Below are 12110 nucleotides of genomic sequence, written 5' to 3' on the forward strand. Positions count from 1 at the left end.
ATCCCAAACTGTAGTACAACTCTTGATAGATTTTTTTCTGACATTCAAAATACTTTGTGCACTGAATTTAATGGTTTTTAAATAAAAAGCTGGGGGCAGGGGAGTTCTATAGTTTTTAGTAGCAAGTTGATACAGGTTTGTTTAGGTTAGTTTTGTTTTTCCTTCTTTTAGAGTAGAAAAATATCCCGTAGCACATGCAAATATCAGCAAACAAAGTATTGATTTCTCTTTGGAATAAATAGAGCTTTCTCATGTTTTGAGGAGTTTTCACTTCATCAGCAGCAGCAACCTCTGCTTTATATGTGCCTTCAAAATACAGTGTCTTTCCTCAGTACAGTGGACCAAACTGATAAGAATACACATTTCCAATTCCTACCACTCATAATGCCAAGTATAGATTTCACATAATATTAATACTTAACAAAGGTTTAAAAAACAAAAAAAATTAAATTGCCAAGTAACAAAACAGAGGGAACATCAAGGTAGAATAATTACCATCTATGAGGAACTATGAGCGAAGGGTGTTAAATGCAAATCTAGCAGTTGGGACCAGGTCTTTAATATATATGGGGACAAATGCAGAGCTTTGTATCCAAGAGGTAACATACTGTACTTGAGCTTCTATACAAAATATAGCTTATTGAAAAGCTACCCAATAAATGAAAAGATGATGAGAAAATCTCCATCTTTCAGCCTACAGAAGCTACCAGGAAGCTTCCTGTCTAGCTGATACTAACAGTGGAGGAATGTGATAAGGATTAAAATTCACATAACTATATCATGAGCTGAGGTCAAGTCCAAATTCACACTCCTCACAAGATGTAGGAACCCAATCAAAAATTATAATTCATGTTTATTTAATATTAAAATACTAATTATGGTTAAATAATATGATTAAAAAGATATCACTGTGGTCCTATTAGAAGCAAACAACCTAAGACTCAAGGAATCTCACTCTCTCCACTGACAGACATTATATAAACCCAGCTGGAAAAAAAGTCCCCAATAAAAAATTATATACCACTTGAGGAACCACAACTTGCTTATTCAGTTGGATATTTTATCTTTTGAATATTCCCCATTTTGCTTTTCCTAATCAAAACATCTCAAAGATTTTGCATAATGGTGGCCAAATTTAAATATCTACTTTGCTGAATAGAGTTACAAAACAAAATTTACAAAATGCATCCCTGATAAACTACAATGGCTAAAATTTACTTTATAATAACAGTTAAAGGCATGATTAATTTAATTAATTATGCCTGACCTCATTCCCAAAGCAGATATGCAGTAAACATAATGATCTCTAGAGTACTGTTTTTATCTTTTATCAAAAACTTTAAAGAACTTAAAAGGATTTTTACAATTAGCCCATGACTGTATTTAAAATACTCTAGTTTGTCACCAAATAAAACATACTTTGAAACTGATCTTTTCTATTGAAATGATCACATTAAGAATATCTGTATTCAGACTCTCTGCTCTTCCTCCATTGGACAGACAGCCGCATATTCTGGTGCAGTGCCCCCCCCCCCCCCCCCCGCCTCCCTGGCATATTCAATGACACAGTCAAGGCTGAGAATCAGAAACTTGTCATCAATGGAAAGCCCATCCATTTTCCAAGAGTGGGATCTCTCCAATATTGAATAGGGTAATGCTTGTGCTATGTTGTGGAATCTACTGGGGTCTTCACCACCATGGAGAAGGCTGGGGCTCACATGAAGGGTGACACCAAGAAGGTCATTATCCCTGCCCCTTCTGTTGATGTCTCCATGTTTGTGATGAGTGTGAACCATGAGAAATACAACAACTCCTTCAAGATTGTCAGCAATGCCTCCTGCACCACCAAATGCTTGGCCCCTCTAGTCAAAGTCATCCATGACAACTTTGGCATCATGGAAGAACTCATGACCACAGTCCGTGCTACCATTGCCGTCCAGAAGACCATGGACAGGCCCTCTGGGAAGCTATGGCATAGGGATATGCTCAGAATATCATCCCTGCTTCTGCTGGCACTGCCTAGACGATAGGTGAAGTTATCCCTGAGCTAAATGGGAAGCTCACTGGCATGGCCTTCTTTAATCCAACCCACAAAATTTCAGTTGTGAATTTGCTCTGCCACCTAGAGAAGGCTGCCAAATATGATGATGTCAGCAAGGTGGAGAAGCAGGCATCAGAGGGCCCACTCAAGGGCATCCTAGGCTTCACGAGGACCAGGTCGTCTCCTGTGACTTTAACAGTAGTACCATTCCTCCATCTTCAATGCTGAGGCTAGCATTGCCCTCAGTGATCAATTTTTAAAGCTTACTCCCTGGTATGGCAATGAAATTGGCTACAGCAACCAGGTGGTGGAGCTTATTGTCCACATGGCCTCCAAGGAGTAAGAGCCCCTTGAATTACCAGCCCCTGTGAGAACAGGAGGAAGAGAGAGGCCCCCAGCTGCTGGGGAGTCCTTGCCCCAACTCATCTCCTGAACACACTGAAAGTCTCCTAACCTCTACATAGTTTCCATCCCAGAGCCCCTAAAGAAGGAGAGGGTTTGGGGGAACCTGACCTTATTATGTTGTATCAAAAAAGTATATCCTTCCAAAATATGTGTATTTAGATTCTACATATAAATTTCACTTACTATAACATTCTCCAAATTCATCCATGTTGTCATGGATGGCAGGACTTTTTTTTCTCTTTCTCTCTCTCTTTTATAGTTTAATGTATTTTAATAACAAATTGACAGGAACAGCACAGAAGACAGACATTAAAAACCTATATTTGCAAGTAGGACAACATTAGAAATGTATACTGAATGGATAGAATCTACTGTATGATAAAAATGCCACAAACACTATTGTCATCAGTAAGAAATTTACTTGTTTTGAAAAAAGCCAAATGCTGGCATTGTCCAGAAAAACTTAGCAGATTTATTTATAATTGTTATAGAGTTGAACTGCTGAAACATGTTCACTGAACATTTTGACTTGCATTAATGCTTTATGTTCTGCATTTATATTAAAAATTCACACAAAAATGAAAAAATGAAATAATATTCAGCTTAAATATGTATTAAAGATGAATATATATGTATAATCATATATATATATATATATATATAATCATATATTCTTTATTAATCTGTCAATGGATGCTTAGATTATTTCTACAGCTTGGTTATTGTGAATAATGCTGCAATTAACATGGGAGTAAAACTATCTCTTTGAGATAATGATTTTGTTTCCCTTGGATATATACCCAGAAGTGGGATTTCTTGGTCATATGGTAGTTCTATTTGTAATTTCTTGAGGAGCCTCCACACTGTTTTTCACAATGGTTATATCAGTTTACATTCCCACAAACAGTATATGGGGGTTTGCTTTTCCCAACATCCTTACCAGCATTCATCTCTTATCTTTATGATAATAGACTTCTTAACAGCTGTGAATTGATATCTCATTGTGGTTTTTGATTTGCATTTCCCTAATGATTAGTGATGTGGAGCACCTTTTCAAGTACCTGTTGGAAGTTGGTATGTTTTTGGAAAATTACCTGTTTAGGACCTTTGCCATTTTTTAATTGGGTTGCCTTTGTTTTTTTTTTTTTTTTTTCTCTTTGAAGCTGAGTTATGTGAGTCCCCATATCTGTATTTATTCTAGCAATGCTAGAATACGTGTTCCATTTATTTTTGGAACCCTTTTTTTATAATGGATTTCAGAAAATGTATTACTTTACTTTAGAAAATCCATTATATAATAATGGGTCAAAGGCCAAGATTTCCTGTTCAATGCCTTCCCATTTTATTCAGTTTAGTGTTTTTGTTGTTGATGTTTTTGTTTGCTTCCTCTCAACATCTGCTTAGCCACTATTTGTGCCTATTTTAGAGTTGGTTATTTTGATTAAAGCTGCATGGTTCTATGTATCAGAAAGATAAAGTATTTGCTATGATTTTAATTAGGAATCTCCTCCAAATCCATCACGTATTTGACTTAGTTTCATTTATATGTTTCCAGCCTACTCAAGGGCAATATGTGAAGCAAGTCGATATCATGCGTGTAATTGACTGATTGCTGTTAATTTGAAATATGTGAATTTGAGAACTGCCTTTATATATATTCATTAACATGCCATCCTTCACTCGAAATGATCAAGCTCTTGGCACATCACTAATAGGATATTTGTTTTGTGTTGTTTTTTAGTGGTCATGATGAATTTGGGCTGATCCATTCCACACACCGCTGTCTGTTTTCTCCTGTGACTAATGGGCTATATGTGGCATGGCAGGCTTATAGCTATCCTCTGCCTTAAAGGAAGACAAAAATGGCAACAAATTATAATGCTGGGTTTATTTACTAGGCCAAAGAATCATCAATGTATTATAAAACTATTACCTAGTAAAAAGTTAGAATTCTAGAATTAGCTAGTCAAAAATTGGGTAACTTTAACCAAACAAAAATTAAATTCACATAAACTTTACTCTCATTCTACATACTATCAGTATTACAGTAAATAACTTGCAATTAATGACACCAAGTTAAAATGCCAATAAAATAAGGGCTAATGCAAACACATAACAGTTTGGTAAAATGTAACATTGTAGTGGTTATGAAGCTATTGTCTCTCAGCTTCAACACTCTTTTGTCTCTCCCTCTTCTACACTCTTTTTTTGTAGCTGGAACTTCAATCCTCCTTTATTAAGAGAGATATACGAGGAATAAGGTATGGTAGGAAAAGAGGAGAAAGAACTTTCTCTTGTCCTTTTGCTTGTTGGCTCTCCTAGCACAATAATGTCCCTTTGCCCCTGCAGCTCTTCCTTCCAATCCCCTGCTTCCCTGGGTGTTCCAAAACCAATTGCAGTCTACTCTCTTTGCCAGGTAGAACCTGCTTCCCAGAGGAATAGACACTGATCTGGATCTAAGAGGACCTCCTCCTCTAAGAGTCTAGATCCTAGCATCACCTTTGTTTCTCCGTCTGGATGGGTAACACCTCCTTCCTGTAGTTATTGCTACTTTGTTATTTTAGTATTTTTTTAAAAAAATTTTAATCCTCCAAACATCTGTTCACTCAATCTTCTATCATAACAAATTCTGTCTCTTAAAAGATATAATAATGAGTTTCTGTTTTTCTGATCCTTCTGGTAGACCCACAGAGTGAGTTAATTTTCCTGGATATTAGCTAATTTCAATTGAAAAAATGAATGGAAGTTTTTAATTCATAGTATACCTCTAAAATATCAATCAATAGTTAACTCTATTGTCTACTCAGACCAACTACTTACTTCTTGTGTTACAAGATTTTATAAAAAGAAAAACTTGAGATCTACATAAAGTCTGAGAATTTAAATGACTATGGTAGGTTCTGACATTGTTTTTGTTTTTGATTTAATCTGTGACCTTTGGGAAAATTATCTCTCCTCACCCCCAATTACACAAAAAGCTACATGATTCTGGTTTGCTAGTCAAAGAACCACATTTCCCCTAATTTCAGAAGTAGACTAGTCAGATTCCCTTTTCTGAAAGGTTAATCATGAGGGCAGACACAGAAATAATTTGAATGGAATCTTCCAATGGCAATGTGTAAGACATCATGCGTGCATTTCAGCATTTAATATCCATGGTTATTATTCATACACCTGATTCTTTGCTTCTTGCTTCTCTCCTGGGAGCTACCAATTTTTTTTGGTTTTTTTTATAGTAAGTAATGATTGATTTCTTAATATATACAACAGTTCTGCTTAGATATTGCTTTATAAATGTCTGCTTTTCCATGTACATCTCTCAGTTACCTTCTTTAACTCGACAAAGATTTATTTTCTCAATTTATTTAAAACATGCAATTAGATAGTTATATCTGCTGTAATATCTTTATGAATTTACATAATATTTTTATAAAATATTTTAATATAAACCTTGGGAATATAATTGACACTCTATAATTGCTTAAGTGTAGTGTAATTCTATTTAGGAAGTTGGCCTGGATAATATTTTTGAAACTTATTTATATCATAATAACAAAATACATTATATAGAACCAAAATTTATTTTTTAAAAGATTCTCTTTTTAAGGAATCTCTACACACAACATGGGCCTCAAACATACAACTCCAAGATTAAGAGTCGCATACTTTAACGACTGAGTTTTAACGACCTAATGAGCTAGGTGCCTTTTAGAACCCAAATTTAAATTCTGGGACACAGAATTTACTGGTGTCCCACTATATTTATTTCTGAATACATTTATTCAACAAATACTTACTGAGTTTTTCACATATGCTAGGGCCTGTGATATGTATTAAGAATGAAGAGTTAAAAGAACTCTGTTATCAAGGAAATTCCATTTTAGTGGGAGGGATGGACAACTACAGAAGTATTATGCAACATAATAAAATCTAGTAAAATACTAGATATAGGATGGTATAGAGACATAGACTAGTGGCATCTAGTAAGCCTAAGAATAAAGAAAACGCTTATAGGAGAAGATGTGATAAAAGAATAAGAAAAAAAGAAAGGAAAATTAACCCAAAGAAAGAGAACAAAATTTCTCAGATTTTGCTCTTTTAGAACAAAGGTTTTATGAGGGAAATGCAAAAGATCGGGCAATAGCCAGAATTCATTGATCCTTGTATGTCATGCTAAAGTTTTTTCCTGATATCCTTTTGAAGAGTTAAACTATGATTGAGTTAATAAAAAGCCATCTACATCTATTTTTTTTTCCTATTGTGGTACCAGGTAAATGACTTATAATAACTCTTCCTTTGACTAAAAAATATTCAACAATAAATAATTAGCAGTAATTTACATATTTTAAATGCAGCACTAAATAATCTTTCCCCTAAAATTCCACTAAGATTGTTATCCTTTAATATAAATTTGTTAATTTTGGACATATGAAAATAAACTGATAGCTAATTGAGGGTATATATCACTAGAAAGATGAATAGTGATTTATATTTTAAATGCTACATGATGTGGTGAATAGTCACAACTCAGTTTGTATAGTATGGAATATTTATTTCATTTTATTTTATTGTAGTAATTGCTAACAACATTGTTTTATCGAGTCTCATAAGCATTCGGCAGTAGTTAACTTGCCAATAATAATATCCCAGTTTAGCCCAGTAATCATTGAAACGCTTCTAGTTTAAAACCTAGTATGAAAGTGAGAAATTTGTAATGTGTGTGTGTGTTTTTGTTTTCCTCATTTGCAAGTTGCTTCCACAAGGATCCATGTCCTATTTACTAAGTATTCTGTGTGGGAGTAGAGACTACTCTCTAACCCAATAGAACATCCTAATTATCATTTACTATGTTTAACCTTTGGTAATAAACAGTATCTTTTTTTTTTAGTGATTTTTAAATGTCAATTCTAAGCACACATACACTCTCTCTCTCACTTCTCTATCTTTCTATCTTTATCTCTTATATGTTTCCTTTGCCAGACAAATGTTGGCTTCACCCAATGTTAGTTTTTAACATTAGAGATGAAATGATTCTTTTTTGTTTTCATCAGGTGGGATAGGAATGAGAACTACTTGCTTATTTTTACCAAAATCCTGGAGAATTTTTTTTTCTCTGGTCTCTTACTGGCCCAAAGAGTTTAAAGCCTATCAAACTGGGAATGAATCACTGGTAAAGATGGTGAATTTAGTCTACCATAATTAATTTAGGCTAAGCATATAAGGGGGGGAATGAATAGTGAGTATCAGTCACAATATCCATTATAAACAAAGAACATTTTATTTAAATGAAATGCAAGTTCTCAGAATTAGAGTAATCATAAATCTTGATTTATGGCACACTCTCATTATTAGTCCATGAATTACCCAGTTATGATGCATATACGGATGGATAGATAAACAGAGATAGAGAAATAGAAAGAGATGGAGAGAAGGAAAAGGGAAGAGGAGACAGAGAATATTTTTAGTCTTAGAATTAAAAAAATATTTTGTGAATTTATAATAATTTAGAACTCAAAAGTTTAGCTCTAGCTTTGGGACTTAGGGCAAGATACTTACAAACTAATAATAGAAGCTAATTCAAGGAGTTCTTGTGAGAATTGAATGAGATAATTTACTTAAAACCATAATCCATTATCTCACCACCCAGACTTAATCATGGTGTAGTATTTGTGGTCTTCTGTTTTCTCTGCTCCCAAACATACATAGTGAAAACTAAGTTTCCTTCTGGTGTTCTAGTTCTCCGAGCACATTCTCAGAAAACGTGCAAAACTGTAATTAGTGATTTGGGTATATGTGAAAACCCAATGTCCATCTCAGTTCTTGGCTAAAATAGCTTCCCCAAATCTGTTTCCTATTGTTGTACAGCATTGCCCTCTACCTTTCTCTTTTGCATTTGTCTTTGCACTCTTCTTATTTCTCTCCTCTTTCAGTCATCAGCAATTCTCTACAATCCAAGGCTCCACTTATCCAGAGTATTCTACTTACAATGAAATGCCCTAATCTTAAGTCATTCCTCTACTCTCTCTCTATTAGCCCTGTAGAAAGAGAGAGAACAAGAATGAATAAGTGTGTGTGTGTGTGTGTGTGTGTGTGTGTGTGTGTGTGTGTGTGTGTGTGTGTGTAGGAGCACAGAGCTACATTTCCAAATGTTGGTTAAGGCACGATTGAAAAGGTACCTTCAAATATTGTTGCTGATAGCATTAACCGATTCAAACTTGTAGAAAGCTATTTGCTAATATGCATCAAAAATCTTAATTAGTTCAATTAATATTTAAAGGACACATCAACCAAGAAATGTCCTAGATGTGATGAAATAGGTAAAAACAAAAGTGACAAAACCCTGGCCTATTCCAAGTGACATTGCATTGGGAGTGAAAAAAAATAAACAATGATTAAAAAACTAATTGGATAGTAATAAGAGCTATAAAGAAAAATCAAACAGGACAAAGCAAGATCGAATATTAGGATAGAGAGTGCCGTGTTACAAATGGTGGTTATCGAGGGCATCTCAGATAAGTATCAGATGAGCAGAAACCTGAAAGAAGGAAGGGAATGGGACACCTTGTGATGTGGGAGGGAGAGCAATCCAGGTAGATGGAACAGTGTTTAAAAAGAACCTAGGGAAAGGGCATGTTTGACATGTTTGAAGTAAAACAAGGAGGCCAACGCAGGTGACAGTGTGTTGGGGGAGAGAGGAAGATCAGAGATGGGGAATAGCCAGATCAGGTAGGGCATTATGAGACATGGTAAGGACTTTCATTCAGTGAAACGAACAGTGGTTAGCACACTTTGAACTGGACAGGCATGACATAACCTGAAGTTTAACTGTATCCTTCTGGTTGCCATGTGCATGACGCAAGAGGGGAAGGGTAGAATAATCTATGTAAGATGAGGCTGGTCTAAATATGGTTGCAGTAGCACAAGTATTAAGAATTAGGTGTGTTTTGGACACATTTCACAGAAATAGGATATGCTACTGCAATGAATGTACATTTTCAGGGAAAATGAAAACCCTAAAACGATTCAAATTTTTAAGTTTGCTCAGCAACTGGAAGAACAGAGGTGCCACTGGTTGAAATGAAGATAAAACTCAGAGGACAACTTTTCTTGGGAGGATATTTTTTTCCTTTTCTGCATCTTTAAAGTTTTAGGTACTTATTATGTTTGCAGACATTGTTTAGTTGGACCTATAACTTCGGAGTTTAGGAGAGGTGGCTGGTTAGAGCTCCACAGTCAACAGTCTTCTGTGCATAGTATTTACAACCATAAGGAGAGTGTGAAATTACCTAGGGAATAAATCTAGAGAGAGTCTGAAAACTCTGTCCATGTTCTTTGCATCAGAAATTCCACTTTTGAGGAGGTGTCCTAACGTTATAATCACACAAGCAAACTCTGCTTCCTCTACGAGAATGTCATCACAAGCTGTCTATTTTACTACAAGAGTAAGGAAAATTTTAAACAATTTTTATTTACTGATTTTGGAAAAGCTATAAAATTAAAAATCTTGTTTACAAACTACTTAATGACATGCACACATGTAGATGTATTAAGATGAATTACTATTCTTACATTTCTTTGTTTTTAAGTTTATTCATTTTGAGGGAGAGAGGGAGTGAAGGTGGGAGGGAGGAGCAGAGAGAGAGAGAGAGAGAGAGAGAGGAGTCACAAACAGACTCCACACTGTTAATATGGAGCCTAACATGGAACCCAGTCTCACAAACCATGAGATCATGACCTGAGCCGAGATCAAGAGTCAGATGCTTAATTGACTGAGCCACCCAGGTGCCCCTATCCTTACATTTCTAAAAGGAAATTGGTAAAATATTACACAGAATTAGTGAGTTTTAAATATTACGTATTAAATAGTTTGTGTTCTTTTACATTGGATAATTACTCCTAATTTCACATTAATATTAAGCTGATTCTTGATACAGATATCCCCAGAGCTGTTCTCAGAAGTACTTAAAATTTTATCTCATATATATCTCTTTTTGCTGCAATACTAATCCTTCACTCCATGGGAGAGAACTCAGCTGTTTTCATTGTATAAACCTCTGAATTTTAAATAATGCTAAGTTATCTTGAAACTGAGATACCTTAAGTATTCACAGGAGTGGACAACTTTTCAAACACCTCAGTCTATTTTTTAGATACCATCAGGGAAGAGTGGGCTCATGTGAGGAAGAATCTATTGGTAACATGTAATCTGAATATAAAAGTGAAGCATATTATGTATCTGATCTGTTACTTGTGAAAACTTAAAAAAAAAAGCTAAGCATAAAAATCATCATAGAAGGGGCACAGGAAGCTTGGAGAATAGTATTGGATATTTGGTAACTCTTAATGTTATACATATTGATGTAGATTTGATTTTCTCTATTTCTGGTTGACGGGCCAAATTATGACCTCAGATGTAAGTGAAACATATTTTTTCTGTGATGAAACTGAGGGAAATGGTGACTTTGGATGATTTCTACAAATGAAATGATCTAACACACATGACATATTAATTCTAAAAGAAGTTATCGTGTCAGCAAGCCCCTTATTTTTTGATGCTGAATTTTCCTTAGAAAGCTCAGGGTGCTTTTATGTATAAATTAACTTATGATAGCAAAAATAAATGGTTTTTGTGGATAAAAAAGTGAAGTCCAGATGGATTAAGTAACTAATGCTTTATTATCCAGACCTACACATTTATTCTATACCTCTTTTTTTCTCCCTCATACACAAATTTGGAGGATTAAGACCAGGAGCCACTTTTACTCAAATTCCATACTTGATATCTTAGGAAAGTGAGACATTTAAAAAGTTAACAGTTAATTTCTCATTACTTTAAAATGTTGAAAAAAATCCCATTCTACCCATGTTCAAATGCTTTCTATAATCTGACAGTTTGGAAAAATGCTTTATAAATTTTTTTTTTTTTACAATATGCTACTTTCTTTGATAACTTTGTCATTTTCCAAATGTGTTTAGCCTTGCACTCACATTCTAAAGAAGCTGTCGCACAAAGATATCCCTCATATAAATCTAAATAATGAACAAAGAGTCATATGGGCAACTTCATAAAACTTTCTTGTTAAAGTTGCAAGATTTCTCCACATAATCCCCTTAAATCGGCCCAAACGATTATGGGACTGTTGTCAAATAAGTTACTCTGCAATTAAGAAGAAAGTATTTTTTTAAGTATTCGCATTAATGAAACAATTGATAACATACAGTATTGTTGTAAATCATGGAAATCTATAAGCTTGAGCAATGGTTCACTCTCTAGTGAGTATTTTTATTTTTTCTGCTAAGAGTTTATCAGAAAAATAAAGTTGATTGATTTAATTCGTGAGTCCTTATTTCTTCTGTAACACTTGAAGTGATAACATGTATCAACATGCTCACAAGACCAATAAATAAAAGAACTATTATAGTAAGACTCAAAAATATACCAGCTTCTGTTTTACAACAACCAGGCAGGATAAAGAACTGAGCAGGTAAATGGACAGCACAGCAAACCATCTTCATAGACCTTGTGTTCACCACATCAATTCCCTCCATATTCTGATCCATTGAACTTAAAATTAGCAAGTGGAGTATTGAAGAAACTTCCCAGGAAAACGTTGGTATAAAAACATCAAATTGTATACTTTAATTAGACTATAATTTTTCTTTG

At 34.5% G+C, this 12110-nt stretch overlaps 1 pseudogene; it reads left to right on the plus strand.

The window, feature by feature from the left end:
- Nucleotides 1–1686: 1686 nt before the first annotated feature.
- Nucleotides 1687–11805, plus strand: LOC132666459 (glyceraldehyde-3-phosphate dehydrogenase pseudogene; annotated as a pseudogene).
- The last annotated feature ends 305 nt before the right edge of the window (nucleotides 11806–12110 follow it).

This window comes from Panthera onca, chromosome B2 (genome assembly GCF_046562875.1).
Source record: "Panthera onca isolate mPanOnc1 chromosome B2, mPanOnc1 haplotype 2, whole genome shotgun sequence".
NCBI lineage: Eukaryota > Metazoa > Chordata > Mammalia > Carnivora > Felidae > Panthera > Panthera onca.